Below are 27967 nucleotides of genomic sequence, written 5' to 3'. Positions count from 1 at the left end.
AAACAGTAAATATTGTATCCATTAGCCATTGCTACATAACAAATCAGCCCAAAACCTAGTGGCTTCAAACCACCATTTATTATAATAAATGATGAAAATTTATTATTTATTATTACATCATGAGGCTAGGAGTTCTCTGTCTCATGCCGTTACAGTCAGATGGTGACTGGGGCTAGAATCCTCTGAAGGGTTCCTGGTGTGTCTGCACCTAGGATGGGAAGCCTCAAATAGCTGATGGCTGGATCTTCCAGGTTTCTCCAGCAACCCTCTCTATCTCTACGACATTTTGCAATGAAGACTATCTGGCACAAAGGCAGGCACAATATCACCTTTGATACCCAAGCATCAAAAGTCTCAGATATGGCTTCCTTTGCACTTTACCAGGGAAAGCAGTCACAAAGCCCATCCAGTTTCAAGGGGAGAGGACATAGACTCCCCCTCTTTATGGAGATTTGGCAAGGTTTCAAAAGAATATGTAGGGAGGAAAAGATTGCTAAGACCATTTTTGGAAAATACGATCGGACACAGTATTATTAGTTACCATTTACTGAGGCACATGCCTTGTGACTTGCTTGTATTATCTTGAAGTATCTTAAAGCACTGGATGGGTTCATTAAATTACAGATTAGGAGGGTATTTCTGAGCATGGAAATATACATAAGACATGCACTCTCAAAGTCACAGAAAATAAAATCCTTTCTTTTCTACAGAAAGAAGAAGTGGGGATAATTGTTGATTATCAGATACACAAGGGTTACGCATAACCCCTAATTCAAATTACATGCAATTACTCAAAGCAACATTTAGCAAATTTTATTTCAACTAACTACTTTTGAAAATTAAACTAATTTATCTGTAACCACCTACAAATAATTTGCTGTATTTCTAACAAATAGCATCTGTGAAACTCTAGGGTTTTTTTTGTTTTTTTGTTTTTTGTTTTTTGTTTTTCCACTCCTGAGCTCCTTTAACTTTCCCAGTGGCCCAGATAAGAAGGTGTCAGAGAAAGAAGGAACATCCAAGCACCCATGTTTCTACATGTGAACAGAGGAGATGGCTATGTCTGCCACATGAAAACCATAGGTTAGCTACTACATCTGAGATTTCCTCCATTTCTGACATTCCATGAAGGCCTTTCTAAGAAGTATGCTCATCTAAGCCAAGGAAGTAGGTTATATGGGAGGGAAATACTTTAGCGCACATATTAGGAGACTATATGTTTATCTTACCAAACCCATGACCACTTATTGCTACCTGTCAGAATGCAGTCCCTAGGGATATGAGTGATGGAATGGAAGGGGTCTAGGATTGGCAGAGAGGCGTGGAGCCTGGGACATTGCATAATTGTGATTGGTATCTGGGCATCAAGGCTCTGAAAGGAGTTATCTTGGCTCCAAGAACAAACTTTGTTCACAATTTTTTCCACTGCCAGCTCTACATATGGTAATCAGGGATCTATATCAGTCAATACAAAGGGATGTAGATCAGTTGGGGGCAAGTGAGGAAAATAGAAACCCCAGGAGTTGTGTTAACAGAAAATTTAAAACAAGAATTAGAGGACTGAAAATTTTAACTGAGATTACATAGAGGGAGTAAATGCAGGAAGCAGGCAGCTATCATCCCGAAGGTGGAGGGAACAAAGAAAAGAGTCTGAAGTTGCCAGAAATTAAATGCTTAAAAGACAAACCCATACAAATGGCACAACAGACCTCTAAGAAGAAGGTCTGCCCAGCAGGTGCTGGTACCTCTAGAGGGAGAGTGTTGGAACAAACTGGAGACCAGACCACTTACAGCTGTCGGGGGAGAGGCTACGGGGGAAATGCTAATGGAATGGCAAGCAAACAGAAAGAAGTCCCCTCCCTGTCCTTCAGTCTTCCAGTCTGCCTCTATTGCCCAAGTGGCAGAACCTAACAAGGAACTAGCTGGCAAAAAAGAAATGCAGTTTGCAGAATATCCGCCCAGCATCACAGAGCAGAGAATAGAAGGGTGTTGGAGTGGGGGGACAAGAGATTAATAAATGGTCCAAGGTGTGTTTCAAGATATACAGATGCTGGCTGTTAGAGCCTCTTGCAGCATCATGTCACTACTCTTCAGGTGAGCAACTCAGTTGACAACCCCCCTGGTTTCCTCTGTGCTTTGGTAGACAGTAAATGTGGGGCCACACTTTGCTAAGTGAAAGTAGCCACCTTCAGATAGGATACATTTTACTTGACTATCTTTAAATTCATTACTTTTCCCTCTTTTCATCTCCATTTTGCTATTAAGCCCATTAATGACTTATTTCAAGTATGTATTTTTTCAGTTCTATAATTTTCATTTGGTTCTTTTTTTTTTTTTTTTTTTTTTTTTGAGACGGAGTTTCGCTCTTGTTACCCAGGCTGGAGTGCAATGGCGCGATCTCGGCTCACCACAACCTCCGCCTCCTGGGTTCAGGCAATTCTCCTGCCTCAGCCTCCTGAGTAGCTGGGATTACAGGCACGCGCCACCATGCCCAGCTAATTTTTTGTATTTTTAGTAGAGACGGGGTTTCACCATGTTGACCAGGATGGTCTCGATCTCTTGACCTCATGATCCACCCGCCTCAGCCTCCCAAAGTTCTGGGATTACAGGCTTGAGCTACTGCGCCCGGCCTCATTTGGTTCTTTTAATTCTATTTCTCTGCTGAGATTTCCTCTTTTATAAGTCATCACAGCATATTTTGTGTCATTTAGCTTAATTGTAATAACTGCTTTGAAAGTTATTTTAAACTTTTATGGGTCTGCTCATTCCAACATCTGGGTCATAATCTGAATCAGCCTCACTAATTACCTTTTTTTCTTGAGAATGTGGCATATTTTCCTATTTCTTAGTGTGTTGTGTTATTTAGGATGATATCATGGACATCGTGAATGCTGGGCTGTGCAGTCTGGATTCTGCTATATTCCTCCAGTGAAGGTTGATTTTCTTCTAACAAGGAATTAACTGGTTGGCTGCAAACTCTGCCTCTTAGGGTGCAGCTCAAATCTCAGTTCAGTTCGCTTGCCCTTCAATGGTTTGCTTGAAATCTACATTATGTATGCATGATTTAATGGTCAGTCAGGGAGTTGGCCAAAATATACAGAATTAGGGGATCTCTGGCACTTTCCATTTCTGGATTTCCCTCCTTCACTTTCCGGGAGTTGTGGTTGCCCTGAATGTTATCATCTGATTCTTTAGGGCAGAAGAATTGTAGCTTTTTGATAGGCATTTTAGCTATCTTCTATGTGGTACAATGAGGCCTGCCTTTAGCTGAGAAGCCATCAAAACAAAAAACTCACTCCATGCTATTTTCATCTTCCAAGTATTGATTGTCCAGAGTTTATAGGTACAATTTGTGAGAGGCTTGGTCTAATGAGAGCTTATTTTGCCAGTATCAGAAGCAGAACTGCAAATAGCCATGCTTAGCCTAGACTCTTTTAGACATTTATCTCCCTGATGCCCTTCTTACTCGGTATTTGCTGTTTTTTGCCCTCATCTTACTGATTATATTATATTTGTGCTTTTATAAGATGCCTTAAATCCTCTCCAAATGCAAATAGTATATACATAATTGATAAACAAATGGATAGGGTGTTAAAAAATTAAACCCTGCTGCTTTGGGGAGAAAACTACACATAAAGTAATTTCTTGCTCTAGGCCAGCAGTTGCATGATTTGGTCTCAGACAGGCAGACTAACTTGGTTGATGGGGAGAACAGTGGCTCATGGTGAAGGGATATCATTTCAATTCCAATTCCAGGCAAGAAAGTGCCAACTCTGCGAATAAAGGAAAAAATGGGCTTGTATTGGCTGAGGTAGCACTCTGTTCCATCCCCTTCTGCTAGTTCCCCTTAGGGACGTTTGCCATTCTGTGAGGTCCTAACGGGACTATAGATCACTGTGCACCAGCCTCCCACTAGAGAGAATGCCACGTCACTCAAGCTGGCCAATAAGAGCTTCCTATCTCTTGGCCAAAGAGGTTGGTTCAGGGGTGGAATTGTTTCTGAGGTTTAATAGCTCTGGGGACTCTGCCAAAACAAGCCTCCCTTTGACTGTGTTTGCTGAGCTGGGAAGAAGGAAACATGGGAGTCAGAGAGGACCAAGAGACATCTTGCACACCAAAAGAATAAAGTTTGTTGAAATGAAGGGAAATGTAACTAGCAGGGCTGAGACACAGAGAGGCAGCCCTATATTCAGCCATCTCTGAAAGGAAATTCACCCTTGGACTTCCCAGTTATATGAACCAATGCATTCTTTTTCAGCTCAAGCTAGTTTAAATTGGGTTCCTTTTACTCTTAACCAAAGAAGTTCTGACAAATGCCAACAGCACTATATATAAGATACAAGCACGAGAATTTGTGGTACTCAGAATACATCAGATTCTTTGTAAACTATGCAGCTGTTCAAATAATATTTTATGACTTAATACATTCCTATTCATTTCAAAGTGACTACAAACTTGTACGACATTTGACACTGATACCTTAATCATAATCTCTTCCAGTTACCTCAATTCACCAACCTCATGGTAAAGCACAATTTAAGAAGTAGTCTCATTTCCTTCATTGAAGGCAAATAGCATTTCTTAAGTGGAGATTTGCATTTTTATTGCTAAATCAGGATTCAATCTAAATAAAATTAATGGAAAACAGTGGCTTCTAATACTCCATATTTAATAATTGCTTAAAACATTTCCCTTAATTGAATATTCACTGGGCTACACAATAAGAAGAGTGGGCTCTGTTAATCCTTTTATTTCTGGGAAAGAAGGTTCCAAGGTTAACATTTACCTAACCACAACTTTCTTGTTGAGAGAGTAATATTCAGTAATGTACAAACAGAAAAAGTCTTGACTCTTTCTGACCTCTACCTCTTTAAGCAACTTCTCTCAAATTGCTTTTCCCTGCCGCTGGATGAATTCTCAGAAAGGTCCCAAAGCTTTTCTAGTCATCCCATTCATTAATGAATGATCTTCTTTTTCAGATACTAGAAAGTCCAGAATAGGGCAGAATGAGGCCCCATAAAACTATGGGATAATTAAATCTATTATGAGATATTTTGGTCGACTACCAAAGCTATAATCCCACATCCACTTCAAAACTCAGAACCAATTCGGGCTCAAAAACTCAACATATGGAAGGAGAAGCCTGAGGACTTCTCTCCATTTCCTTATCTTGCTCGAATACTCCACTGGCACCTCCAAATTTGGAGATGTGGATAAAGAGCAGAAAGCTCTAGTGCAGTTTTTTGATGACTACAGGTTTTTCTGGAATCAGTGCCCTGTGCATGGCACACCCACATGCTCACTCTATCCCATGTGGTCTCCCATAGGTTCCTTGGAGGTCCCCAATGATGCTTCTCAAGCTACGTAATGTATGACTCCCCCAGCCCCTGGCTTCTGAGGTCCACTCCCCTCTGAGTCACTCTGCTGGGATCACCTTGCTTTGTGGATGGTCTTTCAGGGCAGAGTCCCATTCAGGGTAACCCAGCACCTGCTCTCTTCTGTGGGGTCCTCATCCAGCCATGGGAAGCACCTCCTGCGCCCTGTGGCTGTGAGTGTAACTCACTGCATGCCCCCCTCCTCATCCTGCCACCATAGGGCACTCTAATGAGGCTCGTCCTTTAGGGTTTGAAATGTGGCTCAAGTATGAGTCTCTTTGTTCCTCCAACACCCAAGTGCACCTGTCAAGCTCTCTATGGGGTGTTTTGAAGCCTCAAAATCTCGTGAGCTTGTTGTGGGGGTGGGGGTGGGGGTGGGGGTGGGGACACAAAGTGGGCACAGGGAGATGCTCCTGCCTCATCCCTCCAACAGCTCTCATTCGAAAGAAGTCCTCTCTGCCTGTCCCTTGCTCTGTCCCCCCAGCCTCTTCTTGTGTAGTCACCAGGTAGGTAAGGATCTTAAGCTCTCAAAATGGATTTTATAATCTCTTAGTGTGTCTTGCATAGATAAGCAGCTATTTTTCTTTCCCTCTGGGGTCTCTGCTAAAACTGTGGAGTAACAGAAGTTGCATCTAACATCTTGTTGGAAATGATTCACAATAAGCATCCAAACACAGGTTCCCCTGCTCCCACTCACACCCCGAGAGATGGATGAGCCAAATGTCATGATCATCCTTCCATGTGACACAGGAGCAAAGTGGCGATGCAAGTTACCTGACTAGAAGTGGATAGACAAGGAGGCTGAACCCAGCTCTCTTGACTCAATCTGAATGTTCTTTCTGTGGCCAAAGGCCAGTATGCAGCTTGGAGTATCCCACTGTGGCCATTAGGGAATAGTGACAGGCACGCTGACCACAGCAGCCCACAGCCCAGCCAGAGGGGTCTTGGAGGCCCTCCATCTTCTCACTCAGCACCGCCAGCCACACCAGCCTTCCAATCTTTCCTCAGACACACCAAACCCTTTCTCAGGCCAGCGTTTATGATTAGCATCCTAAGGCCACAAACTGGGCACTTAAAACAGAAATCAATCCTCCTAGTTCTGGAGGTGTCTGAAATCAACATGTCAGCAGGTTGGTTCCTGCTGAGGGATAATCTGCTCCATGCTTCTCTCCAGCAGGCAATGCTGCGTGTCCCTTGGCTTGCGGCTGCATCACTCCAGCCTCTGCTTTCATTCTCAGGTGGTCGTCTTATCTCTGTGTGTCTTTCTCCCCTTTTTAGGAGGACACCAGCTGTATTAGATTAAAAGCCTACCTTACTCCAGTATGCAATGAAGTCATCTGCAACAATCTTATTTTTAAATAAGGTCTTATTCTGCAGGGAGTCAGGGGGTTAGAATTTCAACTTATCTTTTGGGAAGACACATTTCAAATCTTCTCTACTAGCTATTTTGAAATCCATAATACATTGTTGTTAACTATAGTCACCTACTGTGCTATCAAACATTAGAACATATTCCTCCTATCTCACTGCATGTTCACACCTATTCACCAATCCTTCTTCATCCCCCTTCCTTCCCAGCCTCTAGTAACTGTGTTATCTATTTCAAAACACTGAATTACAATTCAGGCCCATGGCCCCCTGCCCAAGCCCTTGTTGTGGGTGGGAAGCCCAGTCACCCCTCAGCGGATGGCATGATACCTGCAGGAGTGATGGGTCACATGACAAAGAGAGAAGCAGGTTTATTCTCCACATCTGATAAACACTGACAAGAGTTAGGTGATTTTTCTACACATGACACTCTCTTGTACTGAGAAAGGATTTGCCTTAACCAAATACAGGGCCTGACAGCTTTTTCTCTCAAATGAATCAATAGGGAGGAGCTGAAGTGACTTTTTGTTTTTAAAGAAATGAAATATTTAAATAGAGAGTTTTCTATTTTTCCCCCAGGAGAAGAGAGCCCTTAATATTCCCATCACCGATGACACATGTGAATCACAGCCCTTTCTTTCCTATAAAAGCATCATGATTCATCACAAACCCCGCCAGCTGTGGGCTGCGTGTGATTCTCCTGACAGTGCTGGCTTTCCCGGGAGAAGAACTGTGGGAACACGCCACTCCCAGCTGCGGGTTATTATGACCAGCTCTCTGCTCACATCTTTTCAGAGGTTGGGGATGGGCTACGGGTAACCCTTGTGAGGCACACAGAGGGCTCTGCAGAAGGGTCACTCTCCTGCCATCTGTGAACCATGTCACCTTGGCTGAGAAAGCAAACTGCGTTTTGTTTTTTTTTATTTCAAATTTTGTGCATAGAACAAAAACGTACAATTGTTTGTTGAATAAGCTTTACAGAAGTATAACTTACATACAATCAACTATGCCCATTGCTGTGGACTAAATATTTGTGTTCTCCACCAAATACGTATGTCGAAACCTAAGCCCCAGTGTGATGGTATTAGGAGGTGGGACCTTTGGGAGTCGATCAGATCATGAAGGTGGAGCTTTCATGAATGGGATGAATGCCCTTGTTAAAAAAGACCCAGAGAGCTCCCCCATCTATTTTACCATGGGAGGGCTTAACAAGAAGTTAAGAGGGCCCTCACCAGAACCCAATCGTGCTGGCACCCTGATCTTAGACTTCCAGCCTCCAGAACTGTGAGAAGTAAATTTCTGTTGTTAATAAGTCACCAAGTTTGTGATATTTTGGGAGAGCAGCCTAAACAGACTAACACCCAATTTATGTGCACATTTTGAGTTTGCACAAATGATACATGTGTGCATCCTCCACCCTAACCAAGAGATAGAACATTTCTGCCATCCCATAAAGTTTTCTTGTGCCCATTTGCAGTCAGTCTCTCTCACTCCCACCCTGGCCAACAACGGAGCTGCTTCCCCTCACTATAGCTTTGTTCGCCTGTTACAGAATATTACATAAAGGTGCATATATATAGTCTTTTACACGCATGGACTCCCGTAGTCTTTTACATACATTTTACATAAGTGTGTGCAGTCTTTTGTGTCTGGCTTTTTTTAAGCTCAGCATGATACTTTTAAAATTCACTGATGTTATTGTATATATGTATAGCTAGTTTATTTGAGTGGCTGAGTAGTATTCCATGGTATGCATATGCCACAACTGGTATAGCCACTCGCCTGTTGATAGGTGTTTGGGTTGATTCCAGGTTGGGGCTATCATGAATAGAACTGCTGTGAACATGAATGAATAGGTCTTTCTGTGTACATATGCTCCCTTCTGTCTTGCACACATATTATACTTAGAAGTGTATCAAATATGATGATACAGAGCAGGAGCAGGGATTTGAGGGAAAGGTGAATATTCCAGGTGATAGAAAACTATAATGTAATAGAGTGGAAATCCATGTGGCATGGGTTCCTGCAGAGTATGTGATCAGGCAGCAGGTGCAGAGTGTCTTGCAGTACAGAGATTTAACAATTCCTTGCTTTTCTCCAGATTACGTGAGCTTGGACAAGCCCTTTACCTTCTGGGACCACCACAAAATGAAAATAATAATATCTGATTCTTCCCCAAGCTTTAAGATCATCTCTTGGGAAATGTTTTGGTCCTTTACTTTAGCCAAGATGACATACAATGTCCAATACGATGTAGCCAAGGTGACATACATCGTACTTACAAATGTGGATTGAGCCCGGAGACCATACACAGAGCAGACACATGCTAAGATCTGCTGGGGAAATATAACCAAAAACAAAATCTCCTCTCAACCCAGAAATCCTCTCCATAAAAGGAATAGAAAACAGAAACACTGAAATTATTGAATAAGCATGATACCAGAATGTGGTACGCATCTGCTGAGAGATTGCAAAGACAGAAAGAAATCTTATCCCTTTGTACAGTCGAAGAGGTATAATCCACACATACAAGTTTTCAACATCAACAGTAACTAGTCATCAAGCTAGAGGACTTGACGGAACTATTTGCCACACATATTCAACCTACCCTTACCTGGTCATTGGAGTGGCCATCTGTGTTAGTTAATTGGCTTTACTCGGAGGAAGAACAAATGTCCCTTATCTTTATGAGAGAAAGTGGTTTTGCAATTTGGAGCGAGGTGCCCACTGAGGTTAGGCCCCTCGCTTCCCTTGGAAACTGGGACATAGGGATACTGCCTCCCTTGACGTTTATATTGCAAAGAGATGACCTCCTGGTCCTTGAGAAAGACGTTCCTAGGTCATAAAGCGGAGAAATGTCAATCTAGTCTTCAAAAGGATTTATATACATTTCAAAGAGAGAAGAAAGTATTTACAATGACAAGTTTTCTAAAGTAAATGCTCGAAGAAAAAGGAGGGGAGAAAAGTCTCTTATTTTTAACAGCGAGACTGAAGCCTCTTATTTGTTAATTTGTGTTTGTCCTTACAGTACATGAGGAATGTTTCTTAAGATGATGCACACAAAATAAATCATGTCTGGTTCCAGCTTTCACTCTGGAGCCTTAGGCTCTGGGATGAGCAAACGTGAGGATGAAATTGAAGGCCCCAACCCCACCTCCCTCCCCTGCAACCTCTGTCCCACAATGAATGCCACTCAGCATTTCTTTTCCTTTCCTATCCAATCCTTTCTCTCTCCTACTCATTTTTATTCACCAGGAGGCGACTCCTAGGAAACCACTCTTGTGTTTTCTGCACTGCTAGCTCCAGGGCTTGATTTTTGTTAGGGTCACTGCACTCCTTCAGAAGCCCCAGCAACCGACCCTTAACTGACCCTTTCGCTCTGGAGGTCCCCTGGGTTCGGGAAGGACACAAGACTCTCCACTGCGCTGGGCATTGTTTTGGTTCCAGGAGACAGCTCCTGCACTGGTCACTTATTAGATCCAAACCAGGCCATAACCTGCACCCTCTTTCCTGGGCTCCTTCCCTTATTGTTCTGCCTGCAGAAAGGCATCTGTAAGCTGTCCGGTCCAATTACTACACTTTCTTTCTAAAATGCTACCCATTTCTAAATATTTTTAACTGAAATTGGGTGGCTTCCCTTTCTAATTAATTCAAGTGGCCTCTTCCTTGATGGTGGTGGCTATAATTATAATCACTTAACTCCTAGAGGACTGTTTAAAATTTGAGGATGTGCAACGTGACTTTTTAAAAATCACCCTTTGTTTACCTGGATTTGGTTTCTGGGGAAGAGACAGCAAATTGCACAATAAATGTCGTATTTTACCCTGTTGCTCAGAGAACTGCATGTGTTGGCTCCATTCATTTCAGCCCTGCGGAGAGTTGGGCTGGTGAGTGTGTGTGTGGTGATGTGTGACACTGTAGGAGGAGGGAGATGATGATACTGTCATTATTTAAAATCACTTCCACCCACTGGGCTGAGTCACTGGAACGTCACTGCATAGAGTTTTGCATCAGTCCCAAAAATATACCTCTACGAAGCTTTCTGCTCTCTCTAGCATGCCTTTTCCCTCATCACACCCTCCTTAAAAGGAAGACTGCATGCATCTTCTGTATTGAGTGCCTAGTCTTTGCCTGCATCGTCCTGACCACAGTGATGTCGCACATTGGTGCAACACTCGATGTTGCCAACCTGAGCTCTGAGAGGAGCAGTGTGAGTATCCCCACGTTACATGCAAATAAAACCCCTGAACATCTTAGGAGGCTAAGGATTTGACCCAAGCTAAGAAGAGAAGCCTGGGCTAGAATCCAGTGTCCTGCCTCCTGGCCTCATCCTGAAGTGACAGGAGAGGAAAAAGGACTTTGGGTCTAAAACATGGACCTCTGGGAAAATGCCCCAGCAGTAGACAAAAACCCACTTTGGCTGAAAAGATTCTACATTCCATTCAATTTCAGATTTCAGAATAAATCAGACCATTTCCTTTATTTCCCCCTTGTATTTCAGATCATTATACATATTCTCTCTCTGCTCCTCAAAATCCAAAGTAAGAGCCTTCCGATAAGGGCTTGGCTGGTTTCCAGAAAACTAGTAACTGTGCATAAGGAAAAGAGCGACTTACCAGGCGTTAGGCAGTATGGCCTGGCCATCGGTTGTAAGAAACACAGCTTTGGGGCCAGGCAGGGTTGAGGAAGGTGACTTTGGGCAGGCGACTGTGATGCTGCATCTAGTTTCTTATAGTTGTTACCATCACAGCATTGTTACAACAATTAAATGAGATGATGACTGTAAAATACTTCTTAGAATGGAGCCTGCCACTCAGCAAACCCTCTAGAAATGTGAGTGATAGTGATATTATGAACTTTTAATAATTATCATGCCATATATCTGGTAGATACTGGATACTGTAAGTAATTACTCTGGTCTCACTTTTTAGACAGCTTCTATAATGGCAGTTTTAAGATTTCCTCTGTAAAAGAATTTTAAACATGTATCTTAAACTCAATGACTAATCACGCTACCAAAACAAATCTGTAATGGAAACATTTGCTTTACGTTTATCATGTAGGTGACTGGAGCCCTCTGCTGTCAGGGAAGCCATAATTACCTGTTCGGGGGAGGTTTCATTTTGTTGTTTTGTTTTTTAAATCCAATTTCCAGATAAATTCTTGAGTGCCTTCTAGGAAGAGTCCTGGTGAGGTTCAGGAGGATTGATTAACCCATCAGGTCATAACCCAACAGATCTCACACCACCAAGGACATGAGAAAACCTGCCCACTCCAAATTCCCTCCAACGCAGGGTAAGTTGGGATTTCTTGACACTTTTTGAGTATTCTAGAGTCCCCCTTCCCACATAAGAACCTCCATCGTCCTCACAAAGAGATTGGAATCCTTTTACTGCCCTCTGTACAAAATGTATCATAGGGTTCTTTGCTATGTAGAAAGAACCAGAACAACCATGGCAGGCATCTCACTGTCCCTCTCCTGCCCTGCTCTGAGGAGGGTGGGGCCTGCAAGCCTCCCCCAGCTCCTACCCTTCCCAGATAAGTACTAATTGCAGGCTGCAGAGGGATATAGCCATGTGGTAGTGGCAAGGGTTGTAGCAGAGATGTGCCATCTGCCAAAAGGTGACCTGCATAGGATTCAGCCCAGCAACCCCACTGCTGATGAGCCACTCAGATGAAAAGCCTGGGTCCACCTGTTAGATCATTTGGACCAGTAATCATCATAGCATAACAACAACAAACAGATGTTTACATTGCACTTACTCTGTGCCAAATACGGTTCTAAGCACATTACATTGTTTAGCTCTTGAGTTCTGTCCTCAGGCCCTAAAATAGAAAGCATCTGAACTCCTTCCAGATCCTGGGGTGAGGAAGCATGCCAGGTAAGAGGAGGTAGGAAAAGAGAGAGCTTTCTCTGTTCTGGAACATCTGCAGGCTTCGAGCCCTCCCCATCTCCTTGGAGATGTTTCTGCTTCACCACAATTAACCTTTTCTCCTACTTCCAAACTCAGGCGTCACCAAAATATTTTTTCCTGTACTGACTGGGATCCCTTCCCAACGTCTTCGCCAGACCAACCAGGTGGCCCTGGGGTCGCACTTGCCTTCTCTGAGCCTCACTGCTTTTTAGATCATTGTCACCATCTCTAACCAGAGCTGCCTTCCTAACCTTTGGCCCCAGTAGGACATAAATATTCTCAATCTACAAGGAAAGGATCAAAATGGACCTTGGGTCTGGAGGATGAACCATCTTTTGAGTCCTTTCAATACTGCTAAAGAGAAAAACCCATGTGCTTCTTAGCATTGAGCTAAAAAGTTACAATATTTTCTTTTCTCTGTATTTCCTCCAGCTAACAATGACTCCAGCTAACAATGTACACAGCAGGCACTCAGTAGATGTCTACTGAGGAATGACTGACATGATCATCCCACTCAGCACACTCAGATCTCCCCTAGAGAACGGTTTGGTATGTAGTTGATGAGCAGCTGGTGGGCATTTCTATCTAGAACTCGGTCCAAATAATTAAGTAAATGTTAACTAAGCACAGAGATTGTGAAAAACAAAAACACTGACATGGTGGGAGTATTCAATCCTTTGCCCATCAGCCAAGAACACTTTGAGGGACAGGTATGGATGATAAAGGCAGAAACAGGCTGTCCTTCAGAATCCCTGTTTATTCAAAGATTTTATATCATGTCAAAATTTCAGAGGCACTACAGGTGGGGTCAACAGGAGAAGAAATGCAGCTCTATCTGTTGTTCCCATCAAAGCTGCAGAATTCCTCAGCATGGCCTCCTCCCAGCCCTCAACCCACCTTCGGCAGCCAGAGCCCCCTGCTGCACCATCATACCACCCAGGGGAAAGACCCAGTGTGACAAAATGCAAAGGGAGAGACGAACCAACGTAGGGAGCAGCAGGGTTTCCTGCTAAATCTGTTTCTCCACAAGAGAAGAAGAAAAATTACCCACAGCGACATCCACATCGATAACAGACATGCCCTATCAACGCAGAGCAAAGAGAAGGGGATACAGAAGCCAACCAAAGTGGTACAGTTTTTAAAGGATTGATGGTAAGTGTATACTTTTGATGACATATTATTTTGCCAAGATTTTAAAATGCAAACTTTGGTTTCCTTTTATCTGCAACAGCAAATATATACACATATGGCACATAGTCAATGTCACTGTTGCCTCTGGAAGGAGAAATATCACGAATAGAAGTGTGTCAGAGGGAAGGGGAGTGGTGGCTGCAACCCCAGCATTTTGGGAAGCTGAGGCAGGAGGATTGCTTGAGCCCAGGAGTTCAAGACCAGACTGGGAAGGAAGGAAGGAAGGAAGGAAGGAAGAAAGAAAGAAAGGAAGGAAGGAAGGACGGATGGACGGGCAGAAGGAGGGAAGGAGGGAGGGAGGGGGAGGGAGGGAAAGAAAGAAGGAAGGAAGGAAGGAAGGAAAGGAGGGAGGGGAGGAGGGGGAGGGGAGGGGGGAGGGAAGGAAGAAGAAAGGTGCCAGAGACCAAGTACAAAAGAAGTAAACCAAATCCGATTGCCTAGTGCAATAATGAGGAAATGCCATCTGATTTTTCACGTTTCTCCGGAAATTCCTACACGTCAGCTGCACGTTGTGCAGGTGACTTTAAAATCAGCTCTCTTCTGCTTTGCTGTCTAGCACAGCGTGGAATAAACCCAGAGGCAAGTTGGGACCTCTGACAACCAAGAGTATAGGATGTGGCATCAGTTAGCCAACCATTCAGAGGAAAGTCAACCAAGAGACATTTTTCTAAGCTTCCCTTGCCAAAGCAGGGCCCTCTTCAGTCTGGCTGCCCGTCACTGTCGACTCTGGAACCTGGTCCCCTCCTACTTTCCCCTTGCCTGCTCCAATCCAGCCACACCAAGATAAACTGTTTTCATCCATGCTGGGAGGCCTCCTGCCTTGAGTATTTGCATTTGCTGTTCCCTCTGCCCGGGAGCTCCTATTCCAGGTATCTTCATGGCTTCCTCCTTCATCTCCTTTGCTCGACTCTCTTATTTCTTAGGAACCCTGATATCCTGTTCAAAATGACAACTCTCCCCCAGTGTCTTCTAATGCTTCCTGGTTTTATTTCTCTCTCTTTCTTTCTCTCTTGTTTTATTTGTTAGTTGCCTTGCCCCTCTAGACTGTAAACTCCTTGATGGCCGGGATTTCTTTCTGTTTCATGCACTGCTATATCCCTAGAACCTAGACCCTAGCACACAGGAGCTCTGAAACTATTTTTTTTTTAACGATTGGAGCAAATGAAAGTTATTCATTGGATTTGAAAATGCCTTTGCCTTTCTGATAGATTACAAAAAGGCAAAGTTTGAAAGTTTTAAAATGTTATTTGTGAAATTACTCATGTCCTCCTCTAAATATTAAGACTATGAATGTTTATGACAAGCGTCTCTAAAAAGACTAGTTTCACTATGGGAGGCCAAGGTGGGTGAATCATTTGAGGTCGGGAGTTTGAGATCAGCCTGGTCCAACATGGCGAAACCCCATCCCTACTAAAAATACAAAAATTAGCTGGGCGTGATGGCAGGTGTCTGTAATCCCAGCTACTTAGGAAGCTGAGGCAGGAGAATCTCTTGAACCCAGGAGGTGGAGGTTCCAGTGAGCCAAGATTGCCCCATTGCACTCCAGCCTGGACAACAGAGTGAGACTCCATCTATATATATATATAAAGGCTAGAGTTTGAAACTGGATACTAGGATTAAAATATTATTCCTCAACACTGTTTTCTTTCTGTTTTTTTTTTCTTCTTCTTCTTCTATCTGCCACATCCTCTGTCACCACCACCATGACCTTCCCCCACTCCACCCCGTCCTCCTCTACAACAGTACACATCCTCTTGGCTTTCTTGCCATTTAAGCATTTAGAATATTTTGTAAATTGAAAGATGCTATTGTAGGAAACAAAACAAAAAACAAGGTGTCTATTGGCTGGGCGCGGTGGCTCACACCTGTAATCCCAGCACTTTGGGAGGCTAAAGTGGGGAGATCACCTGAGGTCAGGAGTTCAAGACCAGCTTGGCCAACATGGTGAAACCCTGTCTCTACTAAAAATACAAAAATTAGCTGGGCATGGTGGCAAGTACCTGCAGTCCCAGCTACTTGGGAGGCTGAGGCAGGAGAATTGCTTGAACCTGGAGGCAGAGGTTCCAGTGAGCCGAGATTGCCCCACTGCACTCCAGCCTGGGCGACAGAGTGAGACTCCATCTCAAAAAAAAAAAAAAAAAAAAAAAATCCTCAAAATATGAGTCTATTTTTAGTTCCAAAAGCCTAGGCCCTGAGAAAATTCAGAGCACAGAAAAATTATGAGTATGGGTCACATTTCTACACCTCCAGACAATAGAGATTTCTTGGGCTGTTGGAGGTAAGGACTAGGAGGGTAGCAGGGATGAAGGGAGAAAAGGAGAAGTTAACAGAGTCCAAGACAAGGAAACCTTATTCCTGAAAGAGCCATGGGTTCAGGAGCTGACTCAGCAGCCTCACCCTCCATCCTGGTAGGCACCGACACCACCAGAGCAGAGAGCTTTCTGAAGGTCATTCCTACTGACTTCTTGCAACAACGCTTTTGGCTGCAAGTAACACATCTGTCTAAAAACAGCTTAACAGAGACAATTATCTCATAAGTCTTAAGAAAGAGGGCCGAAGGTGGGTTTGGCAGCTTACTGTCATCAAGAACCCAGGCTCTATCTCCTGCTATCTCAGAGGGATGAGCTTTCTCTTAGGCCGTCATCTCATGGATGCAAGTGGCTGCCACAGCTCCAAGCATCACACCCTCATGTAACAGCATCCACAGACAGAACCGCAGGAGGAGGGAAGGAGTGCTATTCTTGTGCATCTTTACATTCAGCAAAGAGGAAAATCTTTCCTGGAAACTCTCAACTGACTTCCCCTTACATCTCATTGGTTAGGACTGGGTCACATGTGCCCTCCCCTATATGTAATAGAGCCTAGGAATATCTGGCATAATCTATCTCTATAGGGGGAAGTAAGTGCTACCCACAGGGATGAATGGAAAAGGAATGTGAAACTACTCTGTTTCGGAGAAAACCATCAATATATGCCACGACCCTTCTGATAGGTTGTCTGTCATCCACTAGCCATCCTCTGAGAGTGGCACCTGTCTGTGCCCAAGACTTGGACCCTTTCTGAACTTACTTTTGATGTCGCAGGACATGCACAAAGCCTCTTTCAGGAGAAGAGGTCCCTAGAACCTCTCAGGGTGATGGCATGGGGAAGGGAAACAGCTCACACTTGTGTTTGAATAGGGCCAGCTGGAGGATTTGCTCTGGATTCAACCCTCAAGCCAAGACAGTGGGGCTCTCTGCAGCCCCCAACATACAAGCAGACAATTGTAGTAGGATATCAAAGGTTCATAGCCACTTCAGCCCTCTCACCAGAATGATCACTAGCAAAATACCATGTGAAGTGTGAATTCAGAATTGAAGGTTTTTTCCATCACAAGTCTACGGAGAATAGCCCAAGTAATAATGTAGACTGGAAATAGAACTTGATTCTGAGAATGCTGGTGGGTGGGATTTAGTTCAGTAGTAAATAAGGCAAGGCTGGTTGTTGCTTTTCTATTTAAGACTGCTGTTTCTTAGAGCTAAGTCAGCAGGCACACTGCTTCTATAGATAAATACAGATTTAAATAACAGAATCATCTATATATGGTTCCATTTCCTCCTCTGTGAAAAGGAAATAGCCTGAACACTTGCTTTAAAATTAAGAGCGGGCAATGAGGCACACTAAATAAGAATGTGCTAGATAAGCTAGATAAGTGAAAACAGATTACCAAAAAGGACATTTAAAAAAATCACAACTACGCTATATATATATATATATATATACACACACACACACTGTATGTATACACACATACTACACACATACATAATGTAATGCATTAAAAATAGCATAATTGTGTGGGGCTATGGATTATTTGAATTGTTCTCTTCTGTGGGAAATAGAAATGACAGAGAACTAAATTAATTCAGCTTTAGCCATATTGAAGCCAGAGTATCTCAGTGCCTCATTCACTCCCTCACGCTGAGGCTTCTCCAGCCCTGATTAAGAGCTCTGCACTGCAGCACATGCTTCCACGGCTAATGTGGTCCTGCTCCAAGGGAAGATGGGTAAGGTGAGGTGACTGGACCCAGGGAAAGAAGAAGAGAAGACACAGTTACGTTTCCATGTTTAAGTGTACGTGGTATGTTCAGCTCAGAAACTTCTCTTAATAAACATATTCCATATGATTAATACAATTCACTAGTTACATGGATACGTATAACTGATCATTGCACAACAAACACAATATATGCCTTATCTTAGACAACATGACTTCAGAACATCCATCTTCAAAATTCCTTCATTTAGATAATATGACTTCTAAGGGTGAGTGGGTGGGAGGGGCATGGATGATGAAAAGGTACTTAGTGGGTACAATGTGCATTATTTGGGTAATGGATACCCTAAAAACCCTGACTTCACCACTGCACAATTTACGCATGTAACAAAATTGCATTTGTAATCCATATACTTATACAAATAATAAAATAAAATGGGGGAGTCATGCATAAATAAAAATAAAGGATCTGGTTGGAAGTACCAGTTTTAATATAAAAGTAAATTTTTTTATTATTATTATTATTTGAGACAGAGTATCAGTGTGTTTCCCAGGCTGGAGTGCAGAAGCGTGATCTTGGCTCACTGCAACCTCCACCTCCTGGGTTCAAGCAATTCTCATGCCTCAGCCTCCCAAGTAGCTGGGATTACAGGTGTGAGCCACCATTCCCGGCTAATTTTTTCTATTTTTAATAGAGATGGGGTTTCACTGTGTTGGCCAAGCTGACCTCAAACTCCTGGCCTTAAGTGACCCACCCGCTTGCACCTCCCAAAATGCTGGGATTACAGGCATGAGCCACAGCACTCAGCCTAAAAGTAAATTTTAAAAAGGCAAATGGAAGGCAAAATAAGGCATGTGCTCTTTGAAAAATAATAATAATATGATTTCTGGGTTCTTCATTGACAAATCTGAAATACTCATGATTCTAAATGTATCTCTGTGATATTTTGCAAAAGGAAATCTAGGCTAAAAGAAATTCTCGATGGATCATCTAGTTGCTGGCTAGTTTCCTCATTAGGTTAAAAAGTATGGTGCACTTTTGGGCCCAGGAGAAGCCTCTTAAATGCCTCACTTTGAGAGATTCTTTGACTGTGCTAATAAGCCCAGTCAAGGGCTGAAAAGTTCACCCATCAACATTTACAATCTCTCCTAGTTCTGCTTTTCAAAGGTGAACTTAATGAGAAAATGGCAAGAAAGAGCAAGAATAAACATGCAGTGCTTGTTTTTTTTTTAGTGCTTGATTATTCAAGATAATGTACATTACAACTGCAAAAGAAAAATTCAATCTTGTTTAGCCACCTCCAAAAGTCAAGAAGAAAAGGGTTGAAGTCTGTGATTTTCAAAATTTTGGGGCCACAGCCCACAGCAAGAAATACATTTTACAAGGTTTTGCAAAACAGTGTTTGCCTTTATGGCTTGTATAGCATACCAATGCTTTTTATTTTATCCTATTCTCTTCTATTCTGAGGTCTTACTTAATCCCTCCTTCCCTCCTCTACTTTTTTTTTTCTTGAGACATGGAATACAGTGGCTGATCCTAGCTCACCACAGCATTGAACTCCTGGGTTCAAGCAATTCTCCCATCTCAGCCTCTGAGTAGCTCAGACCACAGGGACGCACCATCATACCAAGCTACCATTTTTATTTTTACTTTTGCAAAAACAGAATCTCCTTATGTTTCTCAGGTTGGTCTCAAACTCCTGGCCTCAAGTGATCCTCCAACCTTGGCTTCCATGAGGCGGTGAGCCACCATGCCTGACCTCTTTCTTTTTTTTTTCTTTTCTTTTTCATTAAGGAAGTACTGATGGAAACCCCATACACTGGTCTCACAACCCCCTAATAAATCTTAGTCTGCAACTTGAAAAACACTGGATTAAATGGTAATTATAAATTAATGAGGATTAACACAAGGGATATTTTTAAAGTCAATTGTAATCGTGCTGAGGAGAATAAAACAAATTTCTATGTTATAGAATATATTATAATAGCAGGCTTTTGTGATTTTTATTCCTTCTTGCTTTACTTAAGAAAAAACTATTTTGATTAAGAAAATAACACTAGACTTAAATACACTGTCACTATTAAAAAAGCGCCCACCATACAGGTAAAGTAGGAGACCTTGTAGCCCCTTCCTCACTCCCACCCTGCATCTCTTCCCAGCAGAGAGTGCCGTCTAGGCCTTCCTTGCCTAGGCATTGACGTACACACAAATCTATTTAGAAAGATGATAGTTTTGCTCTATGTTTTAATAAATAGTTGAGGATCAGGATATGTTATCCTGAATTATGGCATCTTGTCACCTAAGAAAACAACAGAAGCGGGAAGGTCACTCTCGCCTTCATCTATCCTTCTCCCATGAAGCAAGCCATAAAAACCTAGGAAGGATTCTCTGATCTCCCCCTGAAGTAGAACACATGAGAGATGCCTTCCCTCTCCTTGAAAGAAAGGAAAATTCTTATCCCTAAAGACAAGGGGACACAGAAATGAATCTGAACAGCCCTTGCCCAATTTCCCCCAGTTCATTACCATTAGGTCTGTTGTGGGAATTATCTAAGAATCAAAATTCAATTCTTAACACTCTCTATATTAATAACTTCAATATCATTGGTGGCCTATGGCTGTTGCAGCTGGAAGCTATTAATTTGATATATTATGTATAAACATACCTCATTTTATTGCACGGTGCAAATATTGTGTTTTTAATAAATTGGGGGCTTGTAACAACAACGAGGTTGCAAACCCTGTTGTCGATATGAACTCTAAAGTAGGATTGCACTGTTATCCCTAGGGTAACTCGTTCCATTGATCAAATTGCTTAGGTTAATAAGGGATTATGTTAGTCTAGGTTTTAATCATTTGGAGATTGTACTGTGCTCTGAGGTCACCTAAACCAAAATTTTTAGTCTGGTAGATTAGGTGTTATTCCTTTGAATAGTTAGCTTAAAGTTGTTTTATGTGGACTAACTAAGGGCCTAACTTAAGGGTCTAACTAATTTAAGGGTCTAATTTAAGGACTAACTAATTCCATAGGGTCTTCTTGTTTTATTTTACTATCCCTGTCTTTTTTGCAGGGACAGGAAGGTCAATTTCACTAATTGGAGTAAGGGACACTTGAACCCTCTTAGGGTCCTTCATACAAGTCCCTATTTAGGGAACAAATGATTATGCCACCTTTGCATAGTCATGAAAGTGCAGCTGCTAAACATATGTCACCAGGCAGGTGACATACTAGTCTGATACTAGTTGTATGAGAGGTAATGTTTTCGGTAAACAGGCAGGGTTTGTATTTGCTGAGCTCCTTTTAGTTTGTTTAATCTTTCCTTAAGTAGTGCAGTAGTAGCGAATGCCTCTGCTGGATTAACAATTGGTCTTTTTTGTTTTTTAGAGACAAGGTCTCACTCTGTCACCCAGAATGGATGCAAGTGACGTGATCATGGCTCACTGCAACCAACAACTCCTGGGCCCAAGGGATTCTCCTACAGTTTTTCAAGTAGCAAGGACTACAGGCACATGCCACTACACCTGGCGAATTGGTTTTTTGTTTTTTTTTTTTGTAAAGATGGGGTCTGGAACTCCTGGCCTCAAGCAATCCTCCCACCTTGGACTCCTAAAACATTGGAATTATAGGTGTGAGCCACTGAACTCTGCAACATTTGTTTAAATGAACAGTTGATTGATTGAATTTATTGAGTTGGTAACTATCAGCTAATATTAGGAATGCTATTTTATCTGGTGTAAGCTTATGCAAGGATTTTTCTTGTTACTTATATTAACAGAATCACCTCTATTTATACATAGATTAATCCAGTAAAATATTCGGAGTTTATAAATAGTTGGAATTAAGATATGGATTGTTGAGCTCGAACACTTTTGTAATCAGTAGCTGCTTTTAAGCCAACTATGAGAATGTAATAATTTACAGTCCACAAAAGGTTGTTTCCTGTTTCTAAAGAGCTGTACCTCTTTAGTTGAACACTTAAATTCACATTGGGATTAAATATTTCTTTAGGTAAATTTAAAGTTGAACTGAAATTCAGCTCTCACCACGCTCGATTGGTGTTTTACCTCTACTCAAGGATCTTCTCACTATTTCACCACATAGACAAGTTTGTTCTTATTACTATCCATGAGTAGCTCATCTGGTTTCAGGGTTTTTAATTAAAGTTCTCTTTGTAAAATTGATCTAGTTAATTCATTATGCAAAAGACATAAATGTAAGCTTTGTTTTTTTGCAGTTTATTCTTTCATCTTTCTCTTACAGTACTTTTTCTATAGCATCTAAATAAATTCCTATCCCTTGTCCTCCCTGTTATAAATAAATGTTTTGGTTAAAATGTGTAAGTAGTTGTTAAATTTTGTTAGTTTTGGCTCAAAGTGGTCAGATTAATATGAAATCTTCAAGGCATAAGCCAGGTGCCTTGAGTTTAACTTCACTTTGGTATGTCCAAGCACACTTTCCAGTATTCTTCATTCTGACATCTCCTCTTATAGATGGTGTTAATTATAAACTTGGGTTTATTGAAGTATTTGAGGAAGGTAATGGGCTGTCTACGTGTGCTTCACAGCCTTATTCAATTAAGCTCTCTATTCTTAATTTACTACTAAATCCTCCTTTGGCCTGTGGTTTCATAAGGCTTATCATGGGTTGGGTGTACTTTAATTAGAAAATGTAAGTCATTTCTTCCCATCTCATAAGCTACATATTGACCTAATATGTAAGTACATGCACTTATTTTATGACCTTTTTAGGGTTTGCTGAAGATGACAGTATATAGGCTGAATTGACAAGAAATGGTGAAGTGAGGTTTATCATGGTTTATTATGAGCCAGGCTCCTCTGGGGGATGGAAGGCACCATACCACCAAGTCCTCTGAGTTTTAAGCTGTTGCTGATAATACTCCGGTGGATAACTTATTTAGGTTTATGGCTAAACATAGCGGGGTATCTAATCCCAGTTTAGGTCTTAGCTATCATGTATTCAGAACATATTAAAGTCATTTTTCTAGTTTATTTGTATTTTAGCTGTGGCTTTTTGCAGCTTAGTTTAAATTCAGCCCTATTTGTGTATATCTGAAACACAAATGTGCTCCTCAGATTTTATTAATTTGGGTTTACGACCGTGGTAACTGACACAAAATTACTAACCCTAAGGAAAATTAGCATAGTTTAGTCAAACTTTCCATTTATTGCTTTTTATCATTGCTGTTTCCTGCAGGGGTGTGGCTGAGCAAGATGTTATGTGCTACCAGTTAGTGTGCTTGATGCCTGCTCCTTTTGCTCTTTTGTTGAGTACAGATATAATGCAGATTCCTGCACATGGAATCTTACTAAGAATTAATAGAAGGACCAGAACCAAATCTGTGGGTTTATGGAGTTACATAAACTCATCTAGGCATTTTCAGTGCCTTCCTTTACTGGATTGAGCTATCTCTAGAAAACTCTGTCTTGGGGAAAAACCGCTAATTTTAAGTGATATGTTAGTACTGGGGTCTCTCTTGTTAGTAAGAAAAAAAACTTTTAGACTAGAAAGCCTGATTTTTAATTTACGTTTGGATTTTTGAAAAATGCTTAAATTAGGAGTTGGTCTAAAGCTAGATGAACTTTTAATTAAATTTGATAACAGGTAAGTATGTATAGGAGCCTTAGCTAGCAGTCAATAGATACAAGGTTTCTTATTTGGGCAAGGTTGGCAAGAAAAAAAGACTTATCCAGATACTATAATAGCTTAAGGAGGGTAGAGGGGTTTGCAAAGTTAATCATACATGGCAGGAAGAACTGTGTGTATGTGTTTGTGTCTGTATCTTGTTTTTATTATGTCCATTGAGCATGAATCAATTAGCACCATACGGTTTCTATGTGAGTAAAGAATATTCCATTTAAGCTCAGCTACAATCAAGTTAAATGTGTCAAGGCCTTGATGGCCATGTTGGATCACAGCAGCCTCCAAAATTAAAAAATACCAAGTGCAGGACACCACAGTTAGTTGTGATCAGATCATGTGCTAATTAGTCATTAGTCACCAAGATGTCTTTTTTTGGGGGGTGGTGGGGGACGGACTCTGGCTCTGTCAACCACGCTAGAGTGCAGTGGCTCAATGTCAGCTCACTGCAACCTCTGCCTCCTGAGTTCAAGAATTCTCTTGCCTCAGCCTCCCAAGTAGCTGGGACTACAGGTGTGTGCCACCACGCCCAGCTGATTTTTTGTATTTTTAGTAGAGACAGGGTTTCACCATGTTAGCCAGGATGGTCTCCATCTCCTGACCTTGTGTTCCGCTAGACTTGGCCTCCCAAAGTGTTGGGTAATTACAGGCATTAGCCACCATGCCTGGTCAAGGTGTCTTATTTAGATGGTTTCAAATCTATGCCCCTGAAGTAAGAACCAGATGCCAGGTACAGTTTCAAGTCTAGAAGCCCCCAAGTTTTATGGGCCTAAAGCAAGAAGGACATTTCCATAGCAGGTTGCTGGTTTCTCAAAGCTTGGTGGCAAAGAAATTTTATTGGAGGTGATAAACATGTTGTTGAGGATTGATTTGACTTAATGTGCCATGTATAATCAATGATATTATGTCCTGTGTAAAATAAAGGAATTAATGTACTGGACAATATCCAAGTGTTGAATCTATTTTATGTAATCTTTCAATGTAACATGCTGTGCACTGTAATTAGTGCAATGTATATGTGTATATGCATGGGGAAATGGACCTTAATGCACAACAAAACATTTACGTACAATATACAATCAAGCATATATAGCACTAGTACATATTAGCACGGCAAGGCATGTAATGCAGGTGGAGGGCCTCTTTGGAGGTAAAAAGAATAAAGAATGTGGAGGGAAAGGAAAAGATAGATAATCCCTCAAATAAGAGGGACACAGGGGGTCAAATAAAAGGTTTGTCTTTTTTTTCTTTTTTCTTTTTTCTTTTTTTTTTTTTTTTTGAGACATGGTCTGGTTCTGTCGCCCAGGCTGGAATGCAGGATGTGATCCCAGCTTACTGCAGCCTCAACCTCCTGGGCTCAAGCCATCCTCCTATTTCAGCCTCTTGAGTAGCTGGGACCACAGTTATGTACCACTATGCCTAGCTATTTTTGGGGGGGGGGGTTTAGACATGAGGATCTTATTATGTTGCTCAGACTGATCTCGAACTCCTGGGCTCAAGCAATCCTCCCACCTCAGCCTCCCAAAGTACTAAGATTATAGGCATGAGCCATCGTGTCTGGTGGGAGAGGTTTTTTTTAAATGAAATAAACAGAACTGTGTTTATATAATGAAAATAAAAAGGAGGGAAATAAACAGAAAAGAAGAAAATTATAGGAGCAAACAAAGTGCCAAAGGCCTGTGTGCAGGGGTACAGGTGCTGAGTGGAAGATCAGAGCAGAGTGTTGCATGCAGAAGGGGCAGGTTATACTGGCTGGAAAAGGACACACCCTCCCAGCATGAGGAGGACACACATGGGAAAGTCTGGGCTGTTTAGCATGTGGCACAGTACCTAGCACCCAGCACCCAGCACCTAGCAGGCTTCCACAACTACCAAGACCAACTGCTTCAAATTAAATCTCAGTCTTACCATAAAGCAGCTGTATGACCTTAGCAAGGTAACCAATCTCTCCCAGCTGGCAAGAGGCCAGATCTTAAGCAGACCATAAAGGGGTTGGAGTTTTGGGAAGCAACCCTGTGAAAAGGGGAGAAGATTTGGAACAATTCTTGGGAGGAATGGGAGACAGATGACCAGAGACCATAAAAGGAATGCGTACAAAATGTGGCAAAAAGGGCATCAGAGCGGTATAAATGTAAAAAATAATGCCACAGTTAGGAATTGAGATTCCAGGCCTTTTTCTTTTTCTTGGGGTTTAATTTGTTTACATATCAAACAACAAATAACCCTGAAGCCAGAATTGGAGCCTGTTGTAACTGAGAAAGCAAGAGCTGCCTGAGACGTTCATTTATGCATCAAGTTGACAGGGCCTCAGGGTACCCAGTTGGTCAGACAAACACTATTCTGGGTGTTTTTGTGAGGGTGTATTAGACCGTTTTCATACTGCTGATAAAGACATACCCAAGACTAAACAATTTACAAAAGAAAGAGGTTTAAGGAACTCACAGTTTCACGTGGCTGGGGAGGCCTCACAATCATTGTGGAAGGTGAAAGGTACATCTCACATGGAAGCAGACGAGAAGAATAAGAGCCAAGTGAAAGGGGTTTCCCCTTATAAAGCCATCAGACCTCGTGAGACTTATTCACTACCACAAGAACAGTATGGGGGAAACCGCCCTTATGATTCAATTATCTCCCACTGGGTCCCTCCCACAACACAAAGGAATTATGGGACCTACAATTCAAGGTGAGATTTGGATGGGGTCACAGCCAAACCATACCAGTGTTTTACATGAGATTCACATTTCAATTAGCTATGTGAGTAAAGCAGACACAATGTGGGTGGGCCACACCCAAGCAGCTGAGGCCTGAATAGAACGAAAGACTGACCCTGGTAAGAGTGAACTCTCCTGCCTGATGCCTTCTCACTGGGACATCAACTCTTCTGGTTCTATAGCAGCTTCCAGCCTTCAGACTTAAACAGGGACATCTGCTGTTGGAAACAGATGCTCTGTGCTGCAAAGAAAAATTAGCACTGAGACAAAGGATCACTCAGCAAGGCAATTTTTACTTCCTGCAGGAAGGGGACCCTCACTAGCCATCTTGCTGAAGGAGTACAATGAACAAAGGAAAAGCAGACATATTTATTCCTTACCCATTTGGGGTTGTCCTTACTGCTGTGTCTGAGCTCCATTAGTTGGAGCCAGATCTCACAATTTAAACTAAAACCCGATTGGCTAACAACTTAAAACTTTTCTAAACAAGTTTAAAAAAGGAAGTCCAAATAAGGAAAGGGCACAGGCTGCAAGCTGGGACATGCCTGTGAGCATGTCCCAGCACAAATATTTTGGTTAAAGTACAAGGACATAGAATGTACTACATGCCTGTAAGCATGTTTAACAGATACATAGGATAGGGCTTAACAAAGAGTTACTAACAAAAAGCAAGAAGGATTTGTTTTTTAACAAGAAAGAAAACTTTGAAGAGGAACTTTTATACTTCCCACATCTGCTTAGCAGATTTTGGACTTGCCAGCCTCTGTGATCATGTGAGCCAGTTTCTTATAATAAACTTCTTCATATGCTGACTCTTTTCTTTAGAGAACTCAGAACTCTGAACTCTTGACTTTAGAGAACTAATACACTGCCTCACTGCATGATTTTATCATTTATTTTCCTCAACTTCATAAGTTATTTGAAATAGCTGCTTAGCTACATGAAGTTTCAGGCAAGTGGGCTTTCTTTAAAACTACAATCCTTGCAGGAAAAAAATGGCAGGTTCATTGGAAAGGAGTCCTGAAATGAAGCAAGGAAAGGGCAAGAAAGAATAAAAACAGAATTCCCAAGGTTGAAGAGGAACCGAAATGTTAAAAGAAAGATTTTGACCAACCAAAATTAAGAAGCAAAGAACAGGGGGGAAACTAGGAAAAGAAAACAAAGGAAAAAAAAAATCAATGGATAAACAATGACAGCCTGGGCAACATAGTCTCTACACACACACACAAAAAAATTGTTTTGAGACGGAGTTTCACTCTTGTTGCCCAGACTGGAGTGCAGTGGCACGATCTCAGCTTACCGCAATCTCCACCTCCCAGGTTCAATCGATTCTCCTGCCTCAGCCTCCCTACAGGGACTACAGGGACTACAGGTGCCTGGCTAATTTACAAAAAGCTTTTTTAAATAGCTGAATGTGTCTGTGGTCCCACCTACTCAGGAGGCTGAGGCAGAAAGACTGTTTGGGCCTGAAAGGTTGAGGCTGTAGTGAGCCATGTTAGCACCACTGCACTATATCTTGGGTGACAGAGCAAAACTCGATCTCAGAAAAAAAAAGCGGGGGAGGGGGGATTTAAAAAATGAGAGATCTAATAAATGTTACTTTCTCCTTGCAACTCTAATGTGGGATTTATTGAGTGTTCAAAAGCTGCTGAGCAGGGACAGCATTGTGTACCACCATATAGCTGAAGAGTTAACTTTCTTAGGAGGAACTG

General features: G+C 42.0%; 1 long non-coding RNA gene across 1 annotated transcript in view; it reads left to right on the top strand.

Moving 5' to 3' along the window:
- LOC141581470 (uncharacterized) overlaps window positions 1-24473 on the top strand; it is a 215273-nt gene extending 190800 nt beyond the window's left edge. The window contains exons 3-5 of the long non-coding RNA XR_012514122.1: window positions 11899-12038; window positions 13450-13810; window positions 21271-24473. This is a non-coding gene — a long non-coding RNA (uncharacterized LOC141581470). The remainder of the gene's footprint in view (window positions 1-11898; window positions 12039-13449; window positions 13811-21270) is intronic.
- The last annotated feature ends 3494 nt before the right edge of the window (window positions 24474-27967 follow it).

Source organism: Saimiri boliviensis, chromosome 15, assembly GCF_048565385.1.
Source record: "Saimiri boliviensis isolate mSaiBol1 chromosome 15, mSaiBol1.pri, whole genome shotgun sequence".
NCBI lineage: Eukaryota > Metazoa > Chordata > Mammalia > Primates > Cebidae > Saimiri > Saimiri boliviensis.
Note: the sequence above shows the minus strand (reverse complement) of the source record. Positions and strands in the feature narration are given on the sequence as shown.